General features: G+C 35.2%; 1 long non-coding RNA gene across 1 annotated transcript; it reads right to left on the bottom strand.

Annotated features, from left to right (window-relative positions):
- Window positions 1-217: 217 nt before the first annotated feature.
- Window positions 218-6,640, bottom strand: LOC307169435. Its single transcript, XR_013823134.1, has 3 exons — window positions 6,583-6,640; window positions 4,999-5,662; window positions 218-1,962 (listed from the first exon to the last, which is right to left on the bottom strand). It is a non-coding gene; the product is annotated as an uncharacterized lncRNA (long non-coding RNA).
- Between the last annotated feature and the right edge of the window lie 15,907 nt (window positions 6,641-22,547).

Raw genomic sequence — 22,547 nt, 5'->3', positions numbered from 1 at the left:
ACCTTTGCTGTCCAGTTGTACCTATTAGACATGCACAGGAAAATCATAAATATTAAAATTGCATTAAATAAAGCATGATCATTTAAAGCCATTTCCAGTTAATTGTATTTAAGTTTTAAAATGTATGTTTAACACTCATAACACATTTGGGTCATTTTTGACTTGGAAGAGATACATAACTTTTCTAAAAAAGAAATGCAAGTTATTTATTTTTATTAAGGTAATTTATTAAGATATAACCATTAGAAAAAAGTTACATGGTTTTGTTTGTAATCTATAAAGTTATATTAATGTAAAAAAATAAAAATAAATAACTGTTGTAAAACATAGCCTTTTCCCCATATCTCACACACTTTTGGGGCTGAATTTTGCTGATAAACATGAATGTGTACGTCTATTGACGAACCATTGCAGCATGAAAAAATTACCACTGTTTTCATCTGAAGTGAAAGATTACGCAAGTATTTTGTTTGATTTTGTTTATGTTGTTTTGTTAAAAATAAATATGAAGATTTCATAAATGTGGACTGTTTAAAACAATCATTAGTTATCAATTTGATCAAGGAATTTAATCAAATTCCATTCATTCCAATAGGGTTAATAAGATTTTCAGATTTCTTATAAATTTCATAAAATGATATATTCAAATAAAATGTCTCAACACTCAATATCATAGTTCGTTATTTTTGTATTACTAAAAAGGGGTAAATGCAATAATAACATGTGAACATTCAAAACTTTTTCTTCACAATAACTCATTAATGAGGAGTTGCTTCAGATACAATATGGTTTTAGTTGTTTTACTGATTTATAAATGAATGATTCTTCAGGTCCAAATGGACCCTAAATGTAGTAGATTTTGAAAACATTATGACTATAGTAAGCAAGTATATGGATAATTTATTTGTAAACCACATCAGTAAAACAAAACAAAAATCTAAATTGTGCAATCATTTTTTGACCCCTTCAGACCCTACGTCCAATAAAATGGGCATCACATGGTTTTTGGTTTAAACCCATAACATGTTGTGTTTATCATGTGTACTGCCTGGTAACTGATTGGTCCCTGATGAACCAATCACAATGAAGACATGACCCATAACTTAATCTGATTGAGTTTCAGGCATCATATAAGATCAGACCAGGGAAGAACTTATTTTTTACCTTTTATATGCTAATTTATGTTCATGCACTGTAAAACATTTTCAGGTGGTTAAACTTAGAAATTAACCTGCTGCCTTAAAATGTGAGTAAACTCAAATTGACAAAAAACTTGGTTTCAACTCAAATAGTCAAGCCAGTGATTACGTGATTTAATTAAACTTTAAGTTTAACTTTTGAAAGCTTATAAACGTGAGATCCAAATCACGACTATTGGAGTTAAAAAGAAGACAGAATTTGATGATCTTGTAGTATACAAGTTTTTTTTAAAGTTCAATTGGGTTTTTTTTAACCAAAAGTTTAACAAAAATATTTTTGTCCCCATAACATAGGGTTTACCAGGACCACACACACTTGATGCTACAATTTCCAATAATATATTTATCAAATCAACCAGAGCAAGTACACATAAATACCCACATACATATAGACTACACACTAGTCTTTTTAGACTTAATCAATAATTCAACAACCTATTTTTCCTACATTCTTATTGCATTGCTTGTTACAGCATGTGGGTTATTTTTTTCTTCACTGGGAAGAAACAGGTCTGAAGGGATAAAATATTTGTTCATTTCTGTTCAACATAATATCTGTGCCTTGCTGGAAGTAACAGGCTAAGATCGAAGTGGCACAGTTTGATGCTCTTCACTGTTCTTGAAATTGTCTCCTACCTTGTCCCTTGCAGGATAACAGTGGACTTGGGCAGGGGCCACATTTACCAGTTTCGCAGCTGTCATATGTAGCCACTACGATAAACGACAAAGCACTTAAGACGCCGATCATGACATAACCTGCAAACTGAAAGAAAAAATAAAATCAAAATAATACATTAAAGGGATAGTTCACCCAAAAGTGAACATCAGCCCATGATTTACTCACCCTCAAGTCATCCTAGGTGTGTATGACATATATCTGACATATCTTCTTTCAGACAAATACAATTAGAGTTATATTAAAAAAATGTCCTGGCTCTTACAAGCTTTATAATGGCAGTGAATGACTGTTTCTGTTTTGTAGTCCACACTGTAAAAAATTTCTAACCCTCCCAAATCAAAAATTTCAAGTGACTGATAACATCTAAATTTTTCAATTGGCCCAAGTGAAATTCTGTTAATTTCAATTGGCCCAAGTGAAAATCTGTAAATTTAATTTTATAATTTACAGAATTTCACTAGGGCCAATTGAAAAATTTAGATGTTATCGGTCACTTGAAATTTTTGATTTGGGAGGGTTAGAAAAGTGCATCCATCCATCATAAAAGTGCTTCACACGGCTCCGAGGGGTTAATAATTCCTTCTGAAGCGAAGCAATGAGTTAAAAAAATAAAAATAATATTTAAAGCAGCACTAGGTAACTTTTCAACCTTCGTAATATATTTCCAAGACTCTTGTGATGGTACATCGACTTACAATAGGTTGAATGACACGTCTGCCATAGCCTGACGGGGTCTGTATCGTTTTTAATCGTACTTTTAAACTTCGGGGTTCGGGTAGTAACCACCGCGCACAAAAAGAACTACAAAATTCGACTGCTTTACGGCATATAGGCTACCTCACCTCCCCCAACACGTCCTCACATGCTGTTGGACTTGTAAGTATATTGCTTATATTGTATATCACTCGGACAAGCTTTCACTCGTAGGTGTGAGCTAAAAAGCACCTGGCGTTCTTGTTGATGGATTAGTAACTTAGACATTTTCGGAGGCTAGCTCGATGTCCGACGATTTGAAACGCGTTGTGTTTATTACCCAATCGAACTCGTGTAACTGTCTGTCACACGTTTTACAGTCCACAGCATTACTTGAATAGGACAAGAATGAGCATCAAACAAAAACAACAGGGTACACACCTTATTTCCACTCGTTACAGCTTCCATCCGACTGAACAGGGACCGGTGTACAGCGGGGAGGGGATCAGGCCGTGAGTGAAGAGACTGCTCTGCGTGAGTGGTATTTATGACAGTAACGTTAAATACAAGTAGTCCACAGCGACTCTAGGGGTCGTTGTTTGACCAAAACGGAATTCCTACCTAGTGTGGCTTTAACATGTTACGAAGTAAAATTCTACAAACAGTCTACTTTATAAAAAAAGTGCAGTCTACCTGACTAAAGCGCAACTTATGACGTCAGAAGTAGCATAGTATGTCATGGTGTATCGTAAATATCAGCAGTACGTAGCATTGCTCGCAGAAGTTGCACTTTAGGCTTAAGTTGAATCCTTATGTTTGTTATTTTAACATATGTTTTGTTATTTTGCTAGTTATTTTCCTTTATAAAGTTTTAAATATGAATATTTTTCTTACACAAATGTATTGCTTCACTTCAGAAGGCATTTATTAACCCCCCGGAGCCGTGTGGAGCACTTTTATGATGGATGGATGCACTTTTATGGATTTCAAAACAGAAACAACCATTCACTGCCATTATAAAACTTGGAAGAGCCAGGACCATTTTTTTATATATAACTCCGATTGTATTCGTCTGAAAGAAGAATGTCATATACACCTTGGATGACTTGATGGTGAGTAAATCATGGGCTAATTTTAATTTTTGGGTGAACTATCCCTTAAAGCAACAATTAAATATTTATATAATACTGTTATATTATTATATTATATATATATATATAAATGTCACAGGCGGTTGCATCCATGAATACTAAGAAAAACTGAACATAACTGTGACAGTACACAGTCTTCATACAATGGAAGACAATATACTACAGTGGTTCACAACATTTACCGGTATACTAAATAAATTTGTGTTCCACAGAAGAACGAAAGTCATGGAGGTTTGAAACGACATGATGGATAGAAAGTCAATGATAATGAATTTTTGGTGACACTTTAAAATAAGGTTCATTATGAAAGATTTTGTATTTTCAGTCATCAGATTCATTTACATTGTGACTGTGTATCAGATGTGATCCACTCTGTGTCTGCAAAGGTGTGTGCCAAAAGGCCCATACAAATGAATGGCCCATTCAGATGTATGGCCCATAGAAACTGATTGATGTGAATGAATAAAAAGAATCAGCATTGCTCAGAGTGGATTAGCAAGTTCGAGATCGATCTCCTGTGGGAGGTCCTAACAGTTTTCCTTTGTTTGTAGCCCTTTTGTCTTCATGTATAAAGTTCTGTCTTAGACACAGAACTTTGGGTTAAGATTGTTGAAGGGTGACATGCTAACATCCCTGCTGAAGGACTGCTACACTACAAACCTTCAATAAATTCTTCTCCCCACAAGAACTCTGGTCAAGCTTACTTATTTTATGTATTGGAGAAATCTAATACATTGGCGAGCCACCCAAACCACTGCTCGGCCAAATACACCAAAATCTAACAATTAGTTAGCATTAGTTAATATATTAACTAACATGAACTAACAATGACCAATACATTTGTTACAGTATTTATTAAATTTTGTTAATGTTAATAAAAATCCAGTTGTTCGTTGTTTGTTCATGTTAGTTCATGGTGCATTAACTAATGTTAACAAATACAACCTTTGATTTTAAAAATGTATTAGTAAATGTTGAAATTAATATTAACTAAGATTGATTAATGCTCTAGAAGAATTGTTCATTCTTAGATTATTAAGGTAGTTAACTTATGTTTACTAATGAACCTTATTCTAAAGTGTTACCGAATTTTCATTTTGGGTGAACTATCCCGTTATATGATTTATGAGCACAGGAATACATAAGGGAACTTAACTATCCTTTTCCTTTCTGACATTTTTTGGTAAGTAGATAAAAAAAAAATATATATATATATATATATATACATTATGGCAGACAAATATCAAGAACAGCTCATATAGACCATGATATTTACCTGAGAATCATGAACATATTTTTGAGTCAAATCTCGTAGCTCTGTCTCATTCCTGAACTCTTCTGTAGGTTTACACCAATACCTGTTGAGCTCCGCATCAAAAACATAATCTCCCTTCCATCCTGTGCTGCCACAAGCAACATAATCTCCATCAAGTAACAAGATGAAGATCCACATTACAGGTGGAATCAGACAAGATGCTAAAGCTTTAGGACAGCTCTGCGGAGCATCAGAGTCCTGCGGAGCATCAGAGTTCTGATGAGCATTTGTCGTGTTCTGCGGAGTATCATTTGCTCCTGCACACCAACTACTGCATCCACGTTTAAAAGGCCTCAAAACAAGACTCATTAAAGCTAAAATAAAAAGAGCAGGTGCAATGAACATGGACACTGTTAGTTTTTTATTCTGCTCATCTTTGCATGGGCATACAAAAACTAGTACTTCCATCATCTCCTCAAATCCAATTAACAGTAAGCTCAATAGGAAAGAGCTGAATACTGGAGAATGTTTCAGAAATCCATGTGTTCCATCTAAAATATATTTTGCCCACGACGTCATCTTCTAAGGGATGTTTGATGATACTTTAAGCTGCTTCTGTCTCTTGTTGTCTGTAAAAAATGTCTGTAGTCCAGTTCACAATATCTTTAAATGGTGGACAGATGCCCTTTAACAAAGAAGAATATAAATATATTTGCATCAGAAATGAAATCATATAGTTCTGGGTACAAATATACATTTTAAAAAAAAGTACCTATTTGCACTTAAAATAATTTTTCTTAATTAAAAAAAAAAAAAAAAAAAAAACCTGTACAAAATAGTTTCTGTAATAAAGAAATTAACTTTTTTCTGACCTAAAGTTGCATGAAAAAGTTTGTATATTTCTGTATTTTTCAGACTGCAAATGATAACTCAATGGCTTCAATAACAATGTGAAAAGTTCAACTGTTTGTGTTATTAGTTTAGTTAGATGGTGTTTGTCTATTTATTATAGTTAATGACTGACTCTTGTTTCGGCTCGTCTTGTCTGTTTCAACGTTTATAATTTTATTCAAAATAAAATTAAAACGCACACATATCAGTAAAATGTGCACTTTCTCAGCACTTTCAGCATTTGTATTGGCTATTGCTACTCTGATATAATAATAACGACAGTGAAGATGAAAATGATTAGGGACAGAGAGAGGAAATATAATCACAGCCCAGAAACTGTCTTGGCTATGTTTCACTTTTAGGAATAAAGATTTTCCACTCTCTCTATCTCTGCTGCTTTCACCGACCTTCCACATCCTTCCTCCAACATTCCCTTTTCTTTCATAACTCTCTTTATTTATTTTATTGTTTTAGCTTGAATTATTTTAGTTATAGCATGTAATGTAATTGTCCAATTGTTAGTTTAAACAAATGTAAATTTTCACCACCCTCATGCTAACTTGTTAGAGGTCTACCTCAGCGAGCATAAAAAAAAAAAAAAAACACATGAAAATGTTTCATGGTCAAGCCAATATCTGTGGCACAAATAAAGACAAAAGACAAATGTACTTTTCTTGAATCACACCATAAAATAAGGAAAAATGGCCTACCTACCAATTTGATTTCCCTTCGATGTGAGCAACTTTCTGAGCCTAAGCACAGAGCTTTATACGTGTTCTTTTTTCTTTTCTTTTGGAAAACAGGAAATTCCTTTCAAACGTGCAGCTGACCGGAGGTCATTTCCTGGACAGAACTCTTAGGGGCGGTTTCCCGGACAGGGTTTAAATTAAGCCAGGAGTAGGCCTTAATCTAGAATAGTTAATCGTGTTTTAAAAAATGGCTTTCTGTAACACAGATTAAGTACGGATTAGTTACACCTGGACTATGGAGTCCTGAACTAAAATAAACCAGATTAATTTAAAACAAACTGTGCTAATCTGAATTAGCATGATAGAGGTTGCCTATAAAACATGGAATGAACCAAGAAAAGCTTAAAATTGCATGGAACTGAGAAGCAAATCCAAGGAAACAATGGAATCAGAAAAAGACTGCAATCAAAAAAAAAATTACTAAACAAGAGAAAATTATTTTAAGCAAGCTAAATAAACTGCACACACCAGCTATGGAATAAAATAAAAGAAATGCTGGAAGTCTGTTTGTAATATATATAGCCTTGGTAAGCAGAAGAGACTTTTTTAAAAAACATTAAAGATCCTGACCCCAAACTATATATATATATATATATATATATATATATATATATATATATATATGTGTGTGTGTGTGTGTGTGTGTGTGTGTGTGTGTGTGTGTGTGTGTGTGTGTGTATCCAAATACACGTGTCTACTTTGAAACACAATGTTAATCTGAAGTTAAACCTGCCTCCTTAATTTAAGCCTCGATTTAGTCCTGGAGTAACTCTAGTCTTCCTCCAGGAAATCATCTTATTAAACTCTGGACTAAACTAAATCTATGACTATTTACAGTTTTTTACAATCGCTATGACAGTTTTTTCAATACATTTAACAAGTTTCCTAAACTCTTAACGCACCAACACACCTAAAACACACAATTGGCAAAACGGTTAATTTCATGCTCAAAATCACACATTGTAAACTAAACTCCAAAACTAATTTTCAAAATACAATAATACACTAACACAATACACTATGTCTAACAAAACACTGCAAACATGTTTCAAAATCAAATAATTATTCAAAACACTAACACATGTTCTCTTCCAACAGGAACATTTAGTCAATCATAACACAATGACAAAAAAAAACACTATCATCGGCTGAAATTACAGAAACTGCATTATTTTATATGTGTCAGGTCTGCCCTTATACAACAGACAGTATATTGTATTGATCATAGATTGTGTTTTGCACTGCAGTTTTTGAAGTCTCTCTACATTTTTGTTTTGTTTGTAATGTAAATGTATGCATTTTGTTGTTGTTGTTGTTTTTTTGCAGCAGCAGAAATTCAATACAACAAAAATAAATGACCCTTCTTAGAGTAGCTTTATAGAATGTATGGTTTATGAAAAAAAGAAGACAGAGACAGAATTGCTGCAGTAACGGCTTTATTTGCAACAGGACATTTCTGCAAGATAACAAAAATATGCATATAGCTGCCATTTACAGTATTACTGTATGTGAAAATACAAAATATACAAACAGAAAAAGCCATCTTCTAATCTGCCCGGTCTTCTGCATTTGTCCACGTTCTCATCCACATCACACCTGATATCTTCCCTGGCAAGGCATCTTGGGAAGAATCTTTTGGCTTGCCTTACTGTATCCTGGCAGTGTTCAGCTGTGATGTCTTGGTATACAGCATCTTTTGCATACAGGAGGGACATTTGGTCCTGTGGACTATGGTCAAAAACCTTTCATCTCCAGGCTGAGAATACTCCTCAATGGGGTTGAGGAAAGGGGAGTAAGGGGCAAGGAAAATGGACATTATCCTCTGATGGGCGTCAAACCAGGCTGTGACTAGACGGGAATGGTGGAATGCCACATTGTCCCATATTTGCATAACTTTATCAGCTGTTTCTCACTAGCAATTGAATAATGTGAAAATACAAAATATACGAACAGAAAAAGCACCAGAAGAATAAAAAAAGAAATAAAAAAAAGTCATCTTCTAATTATTTGCATAATTCAATCAGCTGTTTCTCAGTAAGAATAGAATAAAATACAGGGGATATATATTTGTGTTTCAGTTCACAATATAAGCAGCTGTTTACCTTGACTTTACTGTAAGGTTAGGTTTAGAACATGGTGTTATCTGTTCTGACATACAGTGTTAAAGCATTGGTAAATTTGGCAGTAAAAATCCATTGTTTTGGTCTTGTTTGAGCTTGTGTGTAAAAGAAGTTCAAGCATTTTAAATTTGTGTTAACTGTATGCATTTTGTGTTAAAGCAACAAGAAATGTGTTAATAGTATAGCTTACACAGACGGATGTAGTGCTAACTGTGTTAAGAGTTTTGGAAAATTGTTAAATGTATTGAAAAATCTGTCATAGCAATCGTAAAAAACTGTAAAGCCTTGACCGCAAAAGCAGATTTCTGTTAATCTGGTTTAAAGGGCAATTTTAGTCTAGGATTAGGCTTATTAGGCTTAATCTCTGTTCGGGAAACCTCCCCTTAATTGTTGCTTTCTGAAACATGTAGCTTTCTGTAATGAACTCAGTGCTGTGCTGTATGAGTTTGGGACTTGTGGTTTTGCATTTGAGACAATGGTAAAATATCTAATTTCTGTGAGGCAAGTAGCTTATACTGTACGCTTATACGAGTTTCGGTTCATTTATGAGACGAGCTCCAGTTCACGAGCAATGCAAGTGATTGGGAAGTGCATTTTTATAGGCTGAAATTCAAAAATGGTTGTATATTTAAGGGTTTTCAAAGTGTGGGGCGCGCCTCCCCAGGGGAACATTATGCTTCAACTGTATCCGATTCATGTTTACTTGCCATACTGAAGCATTGTGCATGCTTAAAGGGTTAAATTATCTTGCACAGATGGACGGAAGTGAAATATGCTTGATGCTAGCTCTGCGATATAGACCTATGCAAAGTTCACCAAACATCACCATGATTTTGAGGCGGAAGAGTCCCTTTGCAGATGCGCGTCAGGGTTTCTCTCTGTCATTAAACCGCGGAGACGTTGCCTAATGCCTCAGAAAATCCGATCTGCCTGTTTACATGACAGTCGCATTGGCACATATCTGTTTTATATCTGATTTATTTCCACATATGAATGAGGCCTGAAACCGATCTCGAAATATCCCCAAAAAAATTCCTGTTTACACGGTAATAGAACACATCCGATCTGTGTCACATATGAGCAAAAATTGGGTCACATTTCACTGACAGTGCCATTGGGTAAGTTGTGTCAAAAGGGAGGCCCACTCTGTATCAACTGATTTTAGAAAAACCTTAAAGTAGGAAATTTAAGTTCTGGTTTACAGCAGCCTGTGACTGCCATTCATATATATATATATATATATATATATATATATATATATATATATATATATATATATATATATATATATATATATATATATACTGTATATATAGGGCTGGGAATCGATAAAAAACTAAAAAAAAAAAAAAAAACTAATTAATTGCACAAAATTTGATGTAAATAATTGCAATTAATTGCATTTCCCCCAAGCTTGTAATCATCCATATTTAAACTTAGAATCACCTAATTAAATTAAACAACACAGGTAAAAAAAGGAACAGAAAATAGCCCTATATTAAAATAATATTAAACATCAATATATCAATATATTACTCTTTTTCAATAATTAATCAACTTAATCCATTTAACATTTTTTATATATTTTTTTTATAATTATCAAAATAAAATATAGTCCTACAAAGCTATTATTACCAGAGCATGTGATCAAAGCAGGTCATTTTGCCCAGCATGACTATACCAGCTCAGTAGCCTACAGTTTCCAGTGCGTGATCGGAGCATTTGGGCCGTGAACGACAGAGCAGAACACGCAGCCAAACACGCAGTCTTTTTTCTCTTTCGGCCAAAAACCGGAAAATGCCATTCGGCGACTGAAATAAGGTGCATCCAGCTTCAAACCAACTGGCAAGGATGGGCAGTATTTCAGATACATGTATTTGAAATATGTATTTGAAATACAAACTAATATTTTGTATTTTAAAGCCTTTGGAAAAAATCGAATGTAATTTGTATTTAAATAGCCTACATTTAAATGAGTATTTTTGTATTTTCAAAATACATAACATACATTTTGCCAGTCAACCTCTTTATCAGGGTACTGATTTTGTGCATCAACTAGTTCACACATTCACTAGCTCAACATTGGATCAGCCATGTTTTCTTTTCTTTTTTTCTTTTTTTTTATAAGGTGAGAATGTCATGATCAATTCTATTTACTGTTTTTACTGAAAACATCAGAGCTCTGTTGGACCGAGGTGGGGTTGTTGGTGCGGTGTTCCTGGATCTCAGGAAGGCTTTTGACACTGTTAATTATACAGTTTTGCTGGCAAAACTATGCAGTTTTAACTTTTCCTCGGATGCGCTTAAATGGATTGAGTCTTACCTCATTGACCATCTCCAACATGTCAGAGTCCAGTCTTTTAAATCAGCCGCTCTTAGTCTGTCCACCGGTCTTCCTCAAGGATCTATTTTAGGGCCTCTATTGTTCTCACTTTTTATAAATGACCTTCCGTCCGTCTGTCCTGATGTCTCTATGCAGATGTATGCTGATGACACTGTAGTCTATGTTCATGGTAAGAATATCTCTCAGGTGGCTGAGAAGCTCACTAAATCCATGGATAACATTACAGCTTGGTTGAAACAATCCTGCCTGCAGCTGAATACATCAAAAACAGTAGCAATGTTTTTCACAAAGTCCCACAAAAACTTTAGTGTTGAGCCAGATATTTTTGTTTCTGGGGAAAGGCTGCAGATCGTGTCAGAATACAAATATCTGGGAGTTTTGATTGATTCAAAGTTGTCGTTTACATCGCATGTAAAAAGGGTCTGTAATCGCATCAAATTTAACCTCATGAATTTTAGACACATTCGCCATCAAATGTCTACACAGGCAGCAAAAATGTACATGCACTCTATGATCTTATCACATATCACTTACTGTCTACCCATCTGGTCACAAGCTGGTGTTACATCTCTGAAACCTCTGCAGTCACTTTGCAAACGATCTGTTAAAATTCTGGATAAGAAACCAATTATTTCTCATCATTGTCCAATATTAAAAAAAACTTAGATTACTCAGCTGGGAAAACATGGTCAAATACTCAAATCTATGTCTTCTATACAAAATTATTCATGGTTTATCATCCCCTCCACTCCACCAGTTTGTTAACATCCGTACAGCTGTTCATAGCAGAAGCAGAGGGGCAGCAAGGGGAGATTGTGTCATTCCCTTTAGAAAAAGTGTATTTGGTCATACTTCTTTTTCTGATCGAGCTGCTACTGAATGGAACCGCATTCCCTTAATCATCAGAAAACTAAACACATATTGTACATCTAAGAACCATTTAAAGAAATGGCTTCTTGAATTTTAGATCTGTCAACATTAACACATTTCTAGACCTGCTCTATCCACTGCTGGCTTCTTGCCTTGTGTGTGTGTATATGTCATGTTTTTGTCAGATGTTTGTTTGATTGTTGGTTTGCTGTATTTCGACTGTATTTTTTTTTTACATAATACGATTTCTTACTAAATGTATTGTACAATTTTTTTATCATTATATGTAATTTTACTCTCTTTTAGGGTGACTTTTAACATCTGTCCGGGAACTGCAGATGAAAAATAGCCTTCTGGCTAACTCTGCTATATTGGCAGAAATGTTTATTACAGTTTTTACCAATTGCTTACACACGTTTTCAAAACTAAGTCTCCTTTTTTCAAAACTCTACACACAATTCTCAAAACTGCACGCACGAAATGCAAAACGCCTCACATCTCCTTCAAAATGCAACACTGCATTCAAAATGCCATAAACACATGTCAGAATGAAGCATTTGCATCAAATGGCAAACACTTCTTTCATAATAATACATTTTTGTATATACCATGTAAACACTGCTGTTCTAAATCTAAAGCTCTTTGGTCTTTCATAGGCTTATATCTACATTTCAATACAATGTTCTACAGTGAAAGTAATCTGATGTAACAAGTACACTGTAAACACCAAATGCAATGTAGAAACAGAAAATATTTATTAGGTCTAACATTATTGTTGTATACAGTAGCATACAACAAAACCATAAACATATGTACTGTAAACCAAAAGTATATTCTTTAGAATACAGTAAATACAGTTTTTCTCGATTGTTTACACTCATTTTCTGGTACTTGAGACACAATGACCACAACATGTAACTCATTCGCCAACCCCCTGAACCAATTCTGCTAAACTACAAGCACAATTCCTGCTTTACACTCAAATTGCAGTTCTAAAACACACCTTTTTCAAAACACTACACACAATTCTCTGCTTTTGGCACAATTTTCATGCAGAAAATCTCTTGTTTTCACATGGAACACACTGCCATTCAAATATGCACACTGACTCTTCACATGGGCAAACACCCGTCACACAGTTCTACAGTTAGCAATCAGAGCTTTAGCATAAAAGGGCAACAGGTCAGCTCTTCAATGGAGCAATGGATGCCAACATTAGATTTTTATTTTATTTTACTGTAACTGTATACAGTCAATTCTTTCGTTGTTTTGGATGTAGACCACTGTATGTACAACTTTGTGTTGGTTGGGATGTACACTGTGTATATTGTTTTTGTGGGAAAAATAAAATATATTTGTTACCGTGTATTTGTGTGTTCTGAGTATAAAAACAATATTCTCAAATATTTTACAACACACTTATGTATGTACTGTCTGTAGTAAATGTCCCAGGGGGTCCCAGGGGGTCCCAGGAATCCATTGTTCAAAACAGATAATCTGACCTTTGACCTATTTAGGCCTATACTACAGTAAAGCAGTGATTGGTTAGTGATCAGTTAAGCAATTAGTGTTTGCACATGTGAGGAGTGTGTCTGTGTGACCTGGTGAATAAGTGTAGCATTTTGATTGGTTGTGTTTGGAAAAGGAAAGCAAGTCACTTCCTGATAGATCTTTGTGTTTTAGGTAGAGAATTGTGTGTAGTGTTTTGCAAAAAGTGTTTTATGCAATTTAAAACTGAGTCAAAGGCTGAGAAATAGCTTATGGTTTTGAAGATTTGGCATGTAGTTTTGCACTTTGAGTGAGAGGTTTCAAAAATCGTGTGACATGAAAAGATTTTGTGTGTAAGCAGTTGGTAAAAACTGTAATGAAGTGCTCTGAAAATGATAAGCTGATGGTTCTTTTCATAGTTAAATGGATCTTTCCCATAGTTCCATTTCCTGCTTCCAGTTCCATTCTGTCACTCACCATTTTACCTATGCATGCATGTATGTGTTTAGTTTGGTTATGTTTGTGATTTAGTTAATAAAACTTGTGCACAATACGTATTTGGTTCTGATTCTCTGCTTGCAACAAAGTTTATTTTACGATCTTGATCTTGTTACATGCTCTAAGCGCTGAACATGTTAGGAAATAATTATTTTTCTGTGGCCATAAAAGATACACTTTTCTTAGAATAAATGAATAATCAAATGAGTTTGTTCGACGAACTGATTGATTGATTGTAATATTAATTTAGCTACATCAAGTTAATCCAATTAACTGACCCAAATATTCTTAATTACAGTTTTTTCTGAATGCTTAAGCGCTAATCGTGATTCTTGTAGAACAATTCTTGTAGAACACTGCTTTGCACTCAGTTTGCAATTTTGTAACACACACTTTGCAAAACTGTAGGCACAATTCACTGCACAACACTCTTTTTGCAGAACTTTAAACACAACTCACTGCTTACACTCAATTACCAAATTTCCAACACACTCCTAGCAAAATTATACACATGTATGGCTATCATTAACACTATTTTGCCAACTGTCTGGAACACTTTCACATGTGAAAACTGTATTAGATAATTAGTTCACTTTGCAATCAGCCTAAGCACTATAAATAAGCCACAGGTAAGCTGTCTGTGTGGAGTACAATGGAGGGAGCAGTAAGAGTGAGAAGAGTGAGAATTAGAGGAGGCCGAGGAGGCCGAGGGAGAGGACGTGGAGGTGAAGAAGTTGGAGGAAGAGGACGTGGAGGTGAAGAAGCGAGAGGGTTAGAGGAAGTTAGAGGAAGAGGACAAGGAGGAGCAAGAAGAGGACGAGGAGGCCGAGGGAGAGGACGTGGAGGTGAAGAAGTTGGAGGAAGAGGACGTGGAGTTGAAGAAGCGAGAGGGTTAGAGGAAGTTAGAGGAAGAGGACAAGGAGGAGCAAGAAGAGGACGAGGAGGGGAAAGAGGAAGGGTAAGAAGAGTAAGAAATAGAATAACTGATGACATCAGAGCTACAATAGTGGACCATGTCATCAACCATGGGATGACCCTGAGGGAAGCTGGCCAACGGGTTCAGCCTAATTTGAGCCGCTACACTGTGGCAAGCATCATTAGGACATTTCGAAATGAGAATCGGTAAGTACTTTGTAGCACTGCCATACTCTAATGAGAAACACAACAGTACCATACATGCAAAAATACTGAAATTGTTACTTTACAGAATTGCTAGACGTCCAGATGTTGGGGGCAGAGGAAGAATGTTCACTCCAGAGCAAGAGACCCATATAGTGAACATGGTGATTGCCAATAATGCAATAAGACTGCGCGAAATACAGCAGCGCATAATTGATAATGACACCATCTTTCAAAATATACACAGTGTAAGCATTTCTGCACTAAGTCGTGTACTTGCGCGCCACAGAATAAGAATGAAGCAAATTTACAGAGTTCCTTTCGAGAGAAACACAGAACGTGTAAAGCAACTGCGATATGACTATGTGCAGGTAATCTATAGTATCATTGGTTCTGAATCTGGAAGTGCATACTGTAGTGCTGTGCATGGGCCTGCTGTGCTGCATTTGTTTTGTCTTGTCCAGAGAGTGATGGAACTAGAAGCAGATGCCATGGGACATGAGCTACTTTTTGTAGTTTTAACCTCAGTAAAACCAGGAGACGTGGCAGGAACATTATTGGACACCGTGCCATCAATGTCCCAGGACAACGTGGTGGTAACATAACCATGTGTGCAGCTATAAGCCAAAATGGTGTTGTTCACCATCATGCAACCATAGGCCCATACAACACTGCACACATTATTGCATTCCTGGACACCTTACATGACATGCTCACTGTTCAGAGACCAGAGCATACCCGATATGTCATCATATGGGACAATGTTAGTTTCCATAGGGCTGCTTTGGTCCACAACTGGTTTACAGACCACCCATCCTTCATGGCACTCAACCTCCCTCCATACTCTCCATTCTTAAATCCCATCGAGGAGTTCTTCTCCGCCTGGCGCTGGAAAGTGTACGACCGTCATCCTCATCAACAGGTAGCCCTTTTACAGGCAATGGAGGAGGCATGTGGAGATATTGACCAGGCATCATGTCAGGCCTGGATACGGCATTCAAGGAGATATTTTTCCCGGTGCCTTGGACTGGAGGATATCGCATGCGATGTGGACGAAATTTTGTGGCCGGACCCAGAAAGACGACATGATGTAGGCTCATTGTTTTTTTTTGTTTTTTTTTGTTTTGTGAAATTACTATTTTGTGTTCTGACTTTGTCTTGGTTTTGATGAGTGTGAATAAACACCAATACTTGAAGTTTGGATCCTTGTATGTTTACATGACACTATGACAAAAGTATGACCTTAAATTGACATCTGTACACAGAGAAAGCAAAAGCCAGATGTGTTTTGTATTCATACCATCAGTGTGTAGTTGGCACATTGTGTGCTTAGTAGATGATGGCTTGTGTTTACTGTTTGATACGAAAACACCATTTTTACGAAGGTGTGAAGAGTTAATCTAGCTGTGTTCGCTTTTGCAAGAGAACTACAATGTTTTGATAATTGGGTGAAAGGTTTTCTTATTTGTGTGTAGAGTTTTGCAAAAATAGCCAATAGTTACAAAAAATGTGCTTAAGCAATCAGAAAAAAACTGTAATCATAACAAGTTATGAGTTATTATTACATTTTCCCCCTTAAGCTAACTCATTACATTCAACTCTAATGCGTATTGGAAAAGTGGTTTATAATAGTTTTCAGTCAAGATCATTAATATACACGAAACAACTGGCAAATGTTTGATGCTGCTCCTGTTATAATATCTGCATATCATGAGCATTAACTGACGTTTCCCTTAGGGGAGTGTCATTCCCCTGACTTTACAGTCAAGTCAAGTCATGTTTATTTGTGTAATATAATGCTTTTCAAAACCTACATATCATTTCAAAGCAGAAAGGCATTTTTTCAGTTTTACAATGGGCCCCTAATGAAGAGGGAATCTAGCAATAAATCAATAGACCTAAATTTCAGGCAGAGATGACTGTCAAGAAGAAAAAAAAGAAGAAAAAAACTCCATTGGGGGTGAGGTACTGTAAAAAAAAAAAAAAAAAAAAAAAAAAACAACCTGACAGGAACCAGACGAGTCTGGCAACAAAACAATATCCATATGACAATCACTCCATGTAAGTCATCATTTTATAACATAACAATTTATTTAAAAAATATAAATTTGAACTATATTGTTTAGCACACTTTTTAAAAATAAAAACTGAATTTGTCAAGAAAAAATTAAAATGTGTCATACATCTGGTACATCACTTTCTACATTTACAGTTATTTGTTTATTCAGTCTTTTTGTTTTCTGTGGTTAAGTATTAAGGTCTAACAATTATGCAAAAAGGCTAACCAAATTAAGTAATTAATAATACAAATAATTATGTTGGCTTAGTAAATAGACTATTTAGGCTAATCATTATTAGTGGTGCTTGCAAAGCATAACTCGTCCCGCAACGTTTGTAATACACCCATGAATGAGGTGTCAAATTAACCATATTGTTGTAGAACATATAATACGCCACAAAGATTATAATCACAATGCTAAAGCGAAGAAGAAAAGCAAAACCGTAAACCTGAAAAAAAAAGAAGCACGCATTGAATATAAGTTATATGACAAATGGATGACAGGAATAATTTCTCTCATTCTTTATCCAGTTGAATCGAAATATTTTTTATCAATAATCTTCCATTATTTTTACAGTTGTGACTTACCTGTGATTTACCAATGAAAAAGAGAGTCAGTGTTTGCAGTTTAGTCTGATTTCTTCCAGGGATCAATATGGTAGGTTCACACCATTTTATTTTTAGCTTGTCATTAAAAACATACTGTCCTTTCCAGACTGCACTAATACAAATTATTTTGTGGTGAAGAAAATACTACAGAAAAAAAAGCAATGTAATTTACATTAAAAAGTTAGTTCAGGCAAGAATAATAATAATAAAAAAAAAACTAAATTCTATATTGGTACTCAATTCAAGCGTGTAAAAATGAAAGCGTAGTAAAATTTCTCAACTTTTCTGATACTGGTGTTCCCATCATGCACTGGGCCTTGAATAATTAAAGAGGTTGATTTTTCACTGTTTTCCAGCTATATTTACACAGTTTTATCTTTTTTTTTTTTTTTGATTTTGTAAATTGCCATTCTGTGACATTTAGAGTTAATTTTCTTCTCAAAATGACACATTCATACACAAAAACGATCCATCAAATGTTACTATCATTGTGTATTGTCTACCAAGTACTGAGGTCTCTGTTCACGTGTCGTGGAACTTCTGATATGTAGATATGGAGTGTCACACAATATCTATTGTATTAATTACTTTTATATTGGTTTAATTCAATGTTTTATTGTTTGAGTGAAATGTATTGCAAAGGAATCTTCAACTAAATAGATATTGCTCAACCTTTTACTAGTAAATTAGACAGAGTGACCCTACTGGTCAACGGGGGAAGTTAAAAAAATACATATGTTCTTTGTGTGTTTATGTATTAAGTTTATGTTTATGTAGTTTATTGTCATTTTAAATGCAAAACTTTTACTTTTACAATTACTACATTACGGTGTGTGTGTACTGTATATTTTTATACTGTTCTCTTCGCTTAATTATTCTTATACAAACACAATTTTATAGGCGAGAAAGTTTCACTTTCAGTTTCAGTCTCTTTCATATGTTCTTCTCACTGGCAGGGAAACACTGTTTGTCATATAATGCATCACTGTCAATAGACTGAAGATAAAAAAATATTTTTTACTTTTTTATCTTACAATCACAATCACTTTGTCGAAACACAGTTGAGATACTAAAAATCAGAAGCAACATAGCATTTGAATCTCAATTTACTGATACAGATTAAATATCTGTAAACATTTTATTGTTTAAAACAAAGCCCTCATGACTTAACATTGGTTTCACATTTGATTTAATCGTTACACTGCAATTAAACATGCAATAAAACAACAAATAATAGCATAACATTAGTTTAAGACAAACCTTGATCCTTGGTTTGACAAAACCTTGACTGCAAGACTAAATTGTCTTTAGTGATTATGATTTTGTGATTTTTTTTTTTTTTTCTATGGAAATGTACAAATAATGTTTTTTTTCTTATATATTTACATTTTTGAACATGATCATGTTGCAATTCACAATCAAACAAATTAATAATAAATTGATTCATATAAAAGTTGTATATATATTGTTGCTTATAATATAAAATTGTATTTATCATTGCTTACAATAATACAGATAAACAAATGAAAATACTGTGTACTAAAAGTTATATGAAAAGCATTTTGATAAACTGTATTAGACATTCTATTTTATATCATTAGATGATTAGTTAAAACAAACAAACAAACAAACAAACAAACAAACAAAAACAATCAACACATTAAAAGAAAAGTGAAAATTATAACTCACAAATCAGAAATTAATCTCAGATGGCAGAAGAGAACATTAATATAACATATGAACACGAGGTGATCATTTTATACATTTTATAATGTTGGCGGTAAGGTCTCATTTGCGTTTCATACAACACAGTGCCGGCCCGAGCCTTTTGGGGGCCCTAAGCAGAATTTGATTTGGGGGCCCCCTCCCACCACGCGGAGTCACCTGTGCTTGACGATTATTGACACAATGTCACTCTATAATGTTACATTATAAATTAATACAATGAGGTTATGTATTAATACAAAATTAAATATTTAATAAAAAATAGATACTTAAAAATGTTTTAACTTTTTCTTTACTCTTTTACTAACTCTTTGAAACTTCTGAGAACAAATTGTCACAAAACATATTAAAAAGCTTATTTGCAAAATATCCTCAAACGTTTTGCAACACTGCAGTTTGAATGATGTCTTGTATGAACATGACGGAGTATGTTTTTATGTTTCCACTGTTCGATCGCGCCCGTGCCACACACACACACACACACACACACACACACAACATATTCAAGCATTGCAATCTTGACATCGCAGCCTGTTCGTTATAGCCGTAATAAAAATATAATAATAAAATAGTCAACCTAATATATAAAAATTACACTGCTCTGTTTAAATAAGCCTACAATTCTTATTCAGCACTGCGTAGCCTTAGCAACGCTCTACTGTGATGTTTCCAAGCACATTTTTGCGCATGTGAAGAGAGTGATTTTTTCCCCTCGATATTGGATTTCAAGCACATTTATGCGCATGTGAAGAGAATGACTTTTTTCCCTCGATATTGGAACGTGGGTGAAGTACAAAGATGCATATAATAAAGAATAGTTTACTATCCAAATCCATTGCGAATGTTGAAACATTTTGATTCTAATGAGAGAGATACGTGAGCCCAACGCCGCTTTCACTTTCGCTTTAAATTATTTCGTTTTGGCTTGTTTTTAGTTATTTTTTTATTCTTGTTCTGTTCTGAATATCATTAAATTTAAAGGATAAATCATTGATCAAATAAAATTTTTGTGACATGGCTTAACATTACCGTGACTTTGCGCACGAATTGTCTATGCACGCGAGGTTATGCGCATGACTCAAACACTGGCAGACACAGCAGCAGTTGTAGGCAGGTATATTGATCATGAAATCAGAAATTTCTTGTCTTGAATTATTAATCCATTCATTCATTTATGTCACTTGTTTAATTTAATTAATATGTAAAAAAAAAAAAAAAAAAAAAAACTCGCTTGGGGGCCCCCTGGTGGCGAGGGGGCCCCAAGCAGCCGCTTAGTTCGCTTATGCCTCGGGCCGGCCCTGATACAACACATTGTGCAGCAGAGGACGATGCAGCAGGCCAGGGCCAGGGCATAACCTATTACCTTAAAGGAGTCATAACCTGCAATTTTCACTTTTCCACGAGAATCAATGTATGTTATGATTGCCTAACGATTATACACTGGCCGGGAAGCCGATATTTAAAAGTGAAGCGTTTGTTTACCTCAGGGTAAATAAACCAGCGCGCGTGCACGCGCACTCAAATACGAGATTTTGATTTCAGCCCCGTCTTGACGTCATGACGGGGCAGGATATACCATATATGGACACCGCAAACCTATGCCGCGGGAAGCCCGCCCCTCTCCCCCTCATATTCAGTTCAGTCGAGAAAGATGGAGAAACGAGTACACACCTGAGTTGCTCTGTGGTTGACTGCCACAAACAACATGTAAATGTGTTTTCTCTACCAAAAACGGACCAAACTATCAGGGACCAGTGGATGAAATTCATTTTTAATGACGCTGTCCCAACAACCCTTTCAACTGGCTTATCGTTAGGAGTCTGCATTAAACAGTTCACACAGGAATCATACACAAATTTGGGGCAATATCAGGCGAAGTTGGCATCGAAGCTCTGTTTGGAAAAAGGTGCAATTCCAACCATCAGAGACTTGCCTGAAATTGAAACGGTAAGACTGAGTTTTTATTGCTCTTCTGTGTGTAACAAACCAGCTAACTGCTAATGCGGCTATTGTATGCTAGCGGGAGTATTAGCTTCGAGGTAAACATGGGGAATGGCTGCTAACGTTACTTTGCAAACAACAAATGACTGAGATCATCATGAATTCGGCTATTGTATATTGATTGCCTAACGCTTATATATGAGGCGCCGTCTAGTTTGTGTGTGTGTGTGCTCGCGTCTTATATGAGTATGTGTGCGAGTTTGTGTGTGTGTGCTCGCGTCTCATATGAGTATGTGCGTGGAGAGTTCATATACATGTATGTGTGACTACTTAGTATGTATGCAAGCGTGTTTCATATATGTGTGCGTGAATGAAGTTTGATTTAAGCCCTAAACGGCGCCTCATACTTATACACTGGCCGGGAAGCCGGTCGCGGCCAGGTCGGGTTCATTCATAACTTGCGCCATGATGTCATTTTGGAATGATATGCTAAAGTGTTACCTGCGGTGTCATCCCCCCTCCTTCCTGCCACCAATCAACGCGCCCCTCATTTGCATTATTAAAATAACCGTCCACGACAGCCAAAATATCGCATCAGATCTCGCGAGACAATAATGCCTTCAGAAATAAGGGTCTGAGGAGCTCTGTGTTTATTTTTTTTCCACTTTTCTTTTTTAGAAGGGCCTGAAAGACTATAATACAGCAGTAGGTATCCAAGGTAATACTAGGTTATGACTCCTTTAATAAGAAAAAAATACATTGAATAAGTCAATACATTAAAAACTAAATTAAACAATAAAAAGCATATAAGTTATATGTCAGTGGTTTATGATCACAATTGGGTTTGTCAAAAATAGTGACAAAAAGGAATATTTCCCTCCAAATTCTGTTCGAGAAATTAGCTCCTTACTTATTAACTGAATGTACAAATATAATCAGGTGGAATTCCAACTATTTGAATGTCCTGTCCGAGTTGATTTAGCAGCCGAGAAGTGACACCCAACATGGTAAATCAGTGATTTGTGCTGATTTCACTTGACATATTACAGGGTTTTATCTGTCTAATAATATTTGGGTTGAAATTGTGTTCACTGTCCAGAAATGTAATTATCTACCTTCACTTTACTAAAACATAAAAAAAAAAAATTCTCGTCATT

The sequence above is a fragment of the Squalius cephalus genome (assembly GCF_949319135.1).
Source record: "Squalius cephalus genome assembly, chromosome: 13".
NCBI lineage: Eukaryota > Metazoa > Chordata > Actinopteri > Cypriniformes > Leuciscidae > Squalius > Squalius cephalus.
This window is presented reverse-complemented; position numbering and strand designations above follow the sequence as displayed.